The sequence below is a fragment of the Pinus tabuliformis genome, chromosome X, assembly GCF_031772625.1.
Source record: "Pinus tabuliformis cultivar Carrire ecotype Pingquan chromosome X, CPIR1, whole genome shotgun sequence".
In the NCBI taxonomy this organism is placed as follows: Eukaryota; Viridiplantae; Streptophyta; class Pinopsida; order Pinales; family Pinaceae; genus Pinus; species Pinus tabuliformis.
This window is the reverse complement of record NC_142308.1, coordinates 506288783-506298194: the sequence shown is the minus strand read 5'-3', so window position 1 is coordinate 506298194 and position 9412 is coordinate 506288783.

Sequence of the window (9412 nt, the reverse complement as noted above, 5' to 3'; positions counted from 1 at the left end):
ATGGATTCAAAATGATAGATTGAGAATTAGAGATTCAGAATTTATGATTCATGATAGGATAGGAGGAAAAAGGGATTGTTGCATGTTGTAATTCTCAAGCTTTTGCTGTTGTAATGATTTCACAATTTGATGATTAATATATGATTTGGGAGTTGCTGTTCATTCCTCTCGTCTGGAGTAGCCCAGCAGCATCCACTGGCGGCTAAGGGCCCAACCTCTGGTGGATTGTGCTACTGCTGTATATTATCTTTTTGGTTTATGCATGGTTTTGCTTATCGGCTTTATTTGGTAATCTGGTATGTTCTATTATTTTACATCACGGTTCTGTTATATCTGATTTATGTTCAAGTGAGTAATATCGTTCTCGATGCCGGGAATGTCGTATTGATTCATCTTGACTTTGTAACACATTGATGTTATTTTAATCATTGATATAACGTTGCTGATCCTTACAGAATGTTATTGCTATTCAATTACAGAGTATCTGTGTTGTAACACTTATTAATTGGTATTGCTGAATTCATCTTAGAGATTATATTTCCTTGCGATTGTTGAATCTATCGACATTGCTGTTCCATTACAAAATACAGTCGTATTCTTTATAACTAAGACTGATAATTGGATTACCATATCAGATTACTATTAAGGTGTGCCGTGTGTTAAGTTATTATGCATTTGTGTTTGGCTTTCAAGCGCTGTTCCGTATTTCATCATTAATCAATGTTGTTCTATTTCCGTGTGCTATTCGATTCATCCTTCAAGATAGAAGATTGCTATTGGATTTTTGTAGAACACGATTGTTTCATTTATTCTTGTAGACTAAGGTGTTGTTTCTTATTGAATTCAGTTTCTGTTACATTTCCTAGCTGCTATTCCATTTCTTGTTATTCGCATTATCTTTGCTTTGGTGTGCAGAAGGTCTGAGACTGTAGTGAACATTGACATATGCTGTCTAGTTCCCAGTTTGATGATATTTCTTTTGAGTGCCTTTTCAGTTGTATCAATCTCTAGATGAATGATTTATTGCTACTGTATCCTCGATTGATGGTTGTTTGAGTGAATGATTTAATTATAGAGCATTTGAGTTTCTTGTTGTTCCGATTATATTTTGTTTCAAGCATTCATTTACTTTTGGATTTTTAAGCATTATACTGCAAAACATTACTCTTGAGTAAATAGCTTCCTCAAACTGAGTACACTCTTGAAATAAAAAGTCGTCCCTGGGTTGACAATTAATGTGAAGATAATTAGGAGTTAAAAAGACACCTTTTTATCGCTCAACATTTTGGCGCCGTTGCCGGGGAGAGTGTAGCCATTTTTAAAGAGTAGTGTGCATCTGATGAGTGCCTGTTAGGAAAATAATTGGGTATTAAAAACAAAAGGTAAGAACCTACGTATAGGAGCATGTAAAAGCCCTGCTCCCCCTCTCACTTTCCAGCAAGACTATTAAAGAACTTAGAGTAGAAATAGATGTTTGAATTTCTGTGTGAATGACTAAGGAAAAAATAGAAATTTTGAAAAATGAATCACATGATTTCACTCAAGTGGTGATGTAAGCACCACCCATTTCACTAACCAATTGATAGGAACATTTGAAGAAAGAGCCTCAAATAAATACATGAAGAACATCTTCTATTATGGTAAGAAATGGCTCACATTTCTACTTTTGAATTTCCTATCAAAGATCTAGGAGTGACAAAAATGAACATAATTCCCCTATCTTCTCTACCAAATTTTCATGGTTTGAAAAATGAGGATCCAGATACATTCTTATTTGAGTTTGAAATACTTTGTAGAGGATATGATTATTGTACTAATGATCAAAGGTTGAAAGTGTTTCCTCTTACTCTAGAAGATGGCTACATTGGAAGTACTCATATACGTAGTCATATTCATTTTTCAAATCAAAATAGTTAGTGTAGAAAATAAAATAAATAAGGGCATAAATAAATGCATTTTGTTTTTTTATGTAAAACTAGTTGTTTTTTGTTACAACACGCTATCAAAATCAACATCGGTGATAAATGTTTCAATTCATTTGTGTATGTAGATGATTTATAATGAAAATAATAGTTCTAAAAACACTCATATTCATTTTTATCGCCAATTTGAAAAAATGTTTGAATATCATTTTTTTTGGCTTGCGGGCTTGATGAAATTTCTGGAAAAATAGTTGGGACAGTCATGTTTTGAGGGACCAAAAGGGAATATTTGTAAAACATGTTTTTATCCTAAGTAGCCCTTGATGTCTAATTTCTAACCCAATTTGAATCACTTAATTTTTATTTGAAATGAAAAAGTTAGAACCACAACATTGACGGGGTGTCTAGTGGGCAGCTCAGGAACAGAGTTGGGACAGTCAGTTTTTTGAGGCCTAAATGAATGAATTTTTAAAACCTGTTTCTATGGTAGATTACCTTATGAATCTAGTTTACAATTCAATCAGAATCACTCATTTTCGATATCGTATGAGAAAGTTATGATCAAAATACTGACTGTCTATCGTAAATCAACACCTTTAAAACTATGTCTTTCCGGCCATTCCTTACAGTATTTGACCTATCAATTCTTCTTTTCTTCAAAACCTGTTTCTATTGGAAATAAATAAATGAATCTACTTTCATTCCAATTTGAATAATTTGAATCCGACATCAAACGAAAAATTTATGCTTGAAATATCAACTAGTGGTCTAAGCTGGGTAATCGAAAATGACTCTGTTACGCAGGTTGTTCTAACTAAAATTGACATATCATATAATTAAATCTTTAAAACCTATTTATACTGGAGAAAAACCTTTGAATTAGCTCTCATCTGGATTTGGAATCACTCAATTTCGACAAAAAACAAAGAAGTTGTGACTAAAACACTGCAGGTTAGCATGATTGGCCACTGCTCTCCCGCAAATGACAAATAAATCTTACTTTGCTATTTTCTCTATGGTTTTGTTCTACAGAGTAACTACTTGTTAGTTTTTTGTATAATTCTTGGATTAGGGGAGCTCGCGCACCTCTCTTTCTCCATGATTTAATATTTTATTGTAGGTAGATACTCGTTTTTTGCAGGTCTTAGGAGAAAAAGAAGGTCAATTTATGGACGAGTGATTTTTGAAAGAAATTTTATGAAACAAAGGAATTTCATCCAACTCATTACCCAATGGATTCATAATAGAAGAAATGAAAAATTGATTTCCATTCGAAGATTCATGTCTTGTCACTGCTGCCAAAACATTTTTCGAAGAGATCATTTTTTTGACATAACATCATAGCTGTTGTAACTTAATTTACTTATTTACATACTGTTTTTAAATAAAATGTTGTTTCTTTTCTGATCTCTCTTATATTTTGTGTTTCAGGTGTTGTTTCATTCAAACTGTAATTCATCCTCAGCATCAATACAATGAACAACTAATTCATTCTTTGCGTGCTTGCATTTTATGCTTGTGCATTTTGCTGTTCCTTTTCTGAAGGGACAACATTTGTGTGCACTTTTGTTGTTTCTGCTGTTCCTTTTACAAAGGGACAACATTTTTCGTTTTGCTATTCCTTTTTTAAAAGAAAAGCACCTTTTGTGTCAGCCGTTCCTTTTTCACTTTCATTTTGCTGTTCCTTTTCCCGGTTCATTTTGCTGTTTCTTTTCCAAAGGAACGACACTTGCGTTTTTGCTGTTCCTTTTCCAAAGGAACAACACTTTTCATTTTTTCTGTTCCTTTTCCAAAGGAACGACACTTGCGTTTTTGTTGTTCCTTTTCCAAAGGAACGACACTTTTCATTTTGCTGTTCATTTTCCAAAGGAACGACACTTGCATTTTTGCTGTTCATTTTCCAAAGGAACGACACTTTTCATTTTTGCTGTTCCTTTTCCAAAGGAATGGCACTTGCGTTTTTCCTGTTCCTTTTCCAAAGGAACGACACTTTTCATTTTTGAAAAGGAACGACACTTGCGTTTTTGCTGTTCCTTTTCCAAAGGAACGACACTTTTCATTTTTGCTGTTCCTTTTCCAAAGGAAAGACACTTTTCACTTTTGCTGTTCCTTTTCCAAAGGAACGACACTTGCGTTTTCCTGTTCCTTTTCCAAAGGAACGATACTTTTCATTTTTGCTGTTCCTTTTCCAAATGAACGACACTTGCGTTTTTCCTGTTCCTTTTCCAAAGGAACGACACTTTTCATTTTTGCTGTTCTTTTTCTAAAGGAACGACACTTTTAGTTTTTGCTGTTCTTTTTTCCAAAGGAACGACATTTGCGTTTTCACACTTTTTTATGTGTATTTTTGCTTTTTGGTGTGCATTTCCTTTGGTGTTTCCTACACGGAACACCACTTTTTGAGTGTTTTTTCTATTCCTTCAAAGAAACAACATTTTGGGAGTATTTTTGAGAGCAACCCTTTTCTTCCTCTTGTGGATTATTCCTAATTCATCTCAACCACATTTTACTGATTCCCTTTTATGGCATGAAATACACTATTTTTATGAGGACGAGAATTATGGATTCTATTGAAGTGAGTTAATATCATTCACATTATGATCTTTAACAGGACAACTCCTTGATGATAGCTTATTTTCAAAATGGACACAATTATTTATATACTACTTTACTGCATTGTTTTCTGTTGTACATGATACTGATTGATCATCTTAATACCATGCTGGTTCCACCCTTCCTGGTTATAATCTTCTTTGTCTGTAATAAATGAGATTATGGGTATATTTTTTTTATTGACATGTTCAACTTCTTCCACCATCCCTACTCTTAAGGAGTACTGAGCCTCCCTCTTTTTATCATAAAAATGTGTAATAACAACAAAATTTTGTTCACAGATAGATGATAGGGGGTCTCATTACGAGCCGGCCTACCATGTTCATAAGGCTGTAACAGAGTGACATTCCCATTATGGCCACCACACCAGGGTTATGATCCATTGGATAGCCAAATTATCCTTGGAACAGGAGGTCTCATCACGAGCTGGCCTGATCACTTTTGCTACATTTTAGTGAATGGCAGTGTGGTTATCTGGTTACCATGACAGCACACTGATCTCTTCTGTAGAACAGAAATAGAACTCTCCATTTATAAATTGAGGATCCTGGCTCATATGGGTTAAAAAGCAACCCTGCCGATGCTATGGACGCCTGTTGGCAACAGAGGCTCTACTTATGGTATTGAAGTTATATCTTATCGTCAATTATTATTGTAATACCTTTTTCTTATTTTTTTTCTTTTTATCAGAGAAGTTATTTCCTTAATTTTCCCTATTTTGAACCTTTACACATGAGAAATTATTTTCTGATCAATCACATCAATTTTCAGCTAGATTATCGTGAGCAAAGCATCTTTTTGGCATATTGCTATCCTTTTTCTCTTTTTCGTAACTTATCATCAATCCAAAGCATCCTATCTCTTATTCATAACTATCTTTACACACTCTGCTCTCATTATAACCATAACTCTCACTGTCCTATCATTGATATGTGTATTCTGCTCCATTCACTGTCGTATTGTTCATTCCCTTGCCTTGCCATCAACACAACACCTCTCATACACTTTATGGTCATGGAATTCCTTTTCCAATTGGAGGGGGGAATGTATGCATTATGGGATTGCATGTGATATGATTACTACACTCTGCCATAACTTGTTGATTTGACAAAAGTTTTTCTGATTGAAAGTTTTGCATGCATCTTATCTATTTCTATTCAAAACTAACACTATGGGTTCAAGAACATTGTATGCAAAATAGTGATTTGTTTACAGGAGAACAACAAGTACGGGGAGACATTCTATTCGCAGCATGACCACACTATTGCAACTAAAGCGGCTCGAGCAACGCGCGAACGTGAACAATTCTTCCGACATGATCTACTTGTCTGGATTCCACCTTTTGGATCACTTTCAGCATCAACTCTGCCTACATCAGCTTCAACAACTTCCAGTACATATATGTCATTTCACATTTTTCTTTTTGGAGGTCAAACTTGAGGTAAAATAGCATAATTTTCTGATTTATTACGAATTTGGGAGAATTTAATGAAAATCCATTTTGAGCATTATTTATCATCCTTCATTTCACATTTTTACCACTTCCCATTTTTTAGTGGCATATCATCTTTCAGTTTGGGGAAGTGTTGCTTTCATTCATTTCTTTCTTATGACCATGTCATTAATATTCTTTATCATCCATTGATATTCTTATTCATTCTCAATGCCTCCCTTATTCCATGTTGTTTTACACCAAGCATAGAATTCACAGATGGTAGCCACCTCAATTTGTTTTCTAGCATCGCATGAAGGCATGCTAATTCTTCAGAGAGGGGAAGGAATTGCTACGCATGATGAATGTTTTCTATTTTCTTTCTCATTTAAGGCATACAATTTCCGTGCAGAAATTGATTTCCACATATTTTTAAAACTATGAGCTCAATTCTTGTGATCTCTAGAAAACACAGACATATTATTAAAATACACATATCCAGATAATTTCAAGATAAATTGGTTCATAAATTTTTGGAAATCATGCACTATCACCTATAGCCATTTTGTTGAAATTTACTTGCAACATTTCAACAAAATCTGGTTTGTAGTTTTTGGGAAAATGGTTAATGAAGGTTCCTGTCACTTATATCATATTTTGCTGCAACTTCATATGCACATAAGTTGAACGTCAATGTAAAATTTTTTATGCCTTTATCAAGATTGCTAAACTTAAATATTCGAAGAATTCATTTGTTCTATCCATTTTATGAACTGGTATGAACAAATTTTTTATTTCTTGGTTAACACATGGGTTTTGTCTTTGGGTTGCATGAGGACATGCAATATATTCGGTGTGGGGGTGTGCTGGGCCATGAATACGACCACTTTGTAACACTTATTTCACCCATTTTTACTCTTCTTTATCATGTCATTTATTATAATTTATTATTTAAATCCATTTTATAATGATTTATGCTCTTATGAATGAATATTATTTATTCTCCTTTATTTCTAATAAATTGATGATTATGCATGATTTATCAATGTTAGTTTTAATAAATTGGTTGTAACATAATTCACCATTTTTAAACCTCCAAGATAATTTCTAGATTGAAGATTTGATCATTAAAAGTGCCAACTCAGAAATTCGCTGGAATAAGAAGTGACAGTTTTGCGGTTGAGATTATGAGAAAATGAAGAAGAATCTGGGAAATCCAGAACATGGGTTTTGTCCAGAACAGACCCAATTAACTTTAATAATGAATGGTTTTCCCAAATTCGGCTTGTACTGAGAGAAACACAGTGTTATTTGAGCACGATTTTCTCAGATTTATTGTTGCGGCTGTCCTCCAAATCTCAGCTGCAAAGCCAAATTCGCCTTGCTCTTGTTGATCAATTGGGTAGAAGCAAACCAACTTTGTAATAGAAATCATGTTGTACTTATCTTTATTGTAACTTCTCTCTGATCTCTCTCTATTTAAATGAAAACAAAGATTAGAGATGGGGATGGAAAAATGGGAAGAGGATAGCTGAGAGAATGCAGAACTAGGAATGATGGTTCAGAATGATAGATTGAGAATTAGAGATTCAGAATTAATTATTCATGATAGGATAGGAGGAAAAAGGGATTGTTGCATGTTGTAATTCTCAAGCTTTTGCTGTTGTAATGATTTCACAATTTGATGATTAATATATGATTTGGGAGTTGTTGTTCATTCCTCTCGTCTGAAGTAGCCCAGCAGCATCCGCTGGCGGCTAAGGGCCCAGCGTCTGGTGGATTTTGCTGCTGCTGTATATTATCTTTTTGGTTTATGCGTGGTTTTTCTTATCAACTTTATTTGGTAATATGGTATGTTCTATTATTTTACATCACTGTTCTGTTATATCTGATTTATGTTCAATTGAGTAATATTGTTCTCGATGCCGAGAATGTCGTATTGATTCATCTTGACTTGGTAACGCATTCCTGTTCTTTTAATCATTGATATAACGTTGCTGATCCTTACAGAATGTTATTGCTATTCAATTACAAAGTATCTGTGTTGTAACACTTATTAATTGGTATTACTGAATTCATCTTAGAGATTATATTTCCTTGCGATTGTTGAATCTATCGACGTTGTTGTTCCATTACAAAATACAATCATATTCTTTATAACTAAGACTGATAATTGGATTACCAGATCAGATTACTATTAAGGTGTGCTGTGTGTTAAGTTATTATGCATTTGTGTTTGGCTTTCAAGCGATGTTCCGTATTTCATCATTAATCAATGCTGTTCTATTTCCGTGTGCTATTCGATTCATCCTTCAAGATAGAAGATTGCTATTGGATTTCTGTAGAACACAATTGTTGCATTTATTCTTGTAGACTAAGGTGTTGTTGCTTATTGAATTCATTTGCTGTTACATTTCCTAGCTGCTGTTCGATTTCTTGTTATTCGCATTATCTTTGCTTTGGTGTGCAGAAGGTCTGAGACTGTAGTGAACATTGACATATGCTGTTTAGTTCCCAATTTGATGATCCTTCTTTTGAGTGCCTTTTCAATTGTATCAATCTCTAGAGGAATGATTTATTGCTATTGTATCCTCAATTGATGGTTGTTTGAGTGAATGATTTAATTATAGAGCAATTGAGTTTCTTGTTGTTCCGATTATATTTTGTTTCAAGCATTCATTTACTTTTGGATTTTTAAGCACTATACTGCAAAACATTACTCTTGAGTAAATATCCGCCTCAGACTGAGTACACTCTTGAAATAAAAAGTCGTCCCTGGGTTGACAATTAATGTGAAGATAATTAGGAGTTAAAAAGACACCTTTTTATCGCTCAACATCACTCTGAATAGATTGTATTTTCCATCAAGGCATCATGAATGAAGACAATAAGTTCTTCATAAAGAGAGACGACAATAGATAACCATATGTTGATAGTTGTACAAGTTTTCTTAGATTTTCTCGACTTGTCTCAAGAGCCAAACACGGTTTCATGAGAGGATAACCTAAGGGTGAAAGCGAGAAAAGAAAGCAAAAAGCAAAAGCATAAGTAAAGTAGAAGCAAAACAAGTAAGCAAGCAAGCCAAACCAAGTAAGAAAAATAAATAGACATGCAAACCAGAAAGCAAAGCACAACAAGAAGCGAATACTACTCATACTCCTACGCTAAACAGGGCATGGGCCTACTCACATGAAGTGACATTTCCAATGCAGCCACCGGCGCATTGGATGGGCCATGTTGGTGAAGGCATGAAAAATATGCATGTAAACTAGTGAACCATAAATATTGATCAACGAAGACCAAAAATCTCTGAGTTCTAAAACATCCACAGAAAAGAAAAGAGTGAATACACAAATCATACATTCTGCAAACTTAACATGGTGCTGTGACACACTGCGTGTAGATGCTAAGCATGCACACTCTCTTGACTATGACAGAAAAGAAA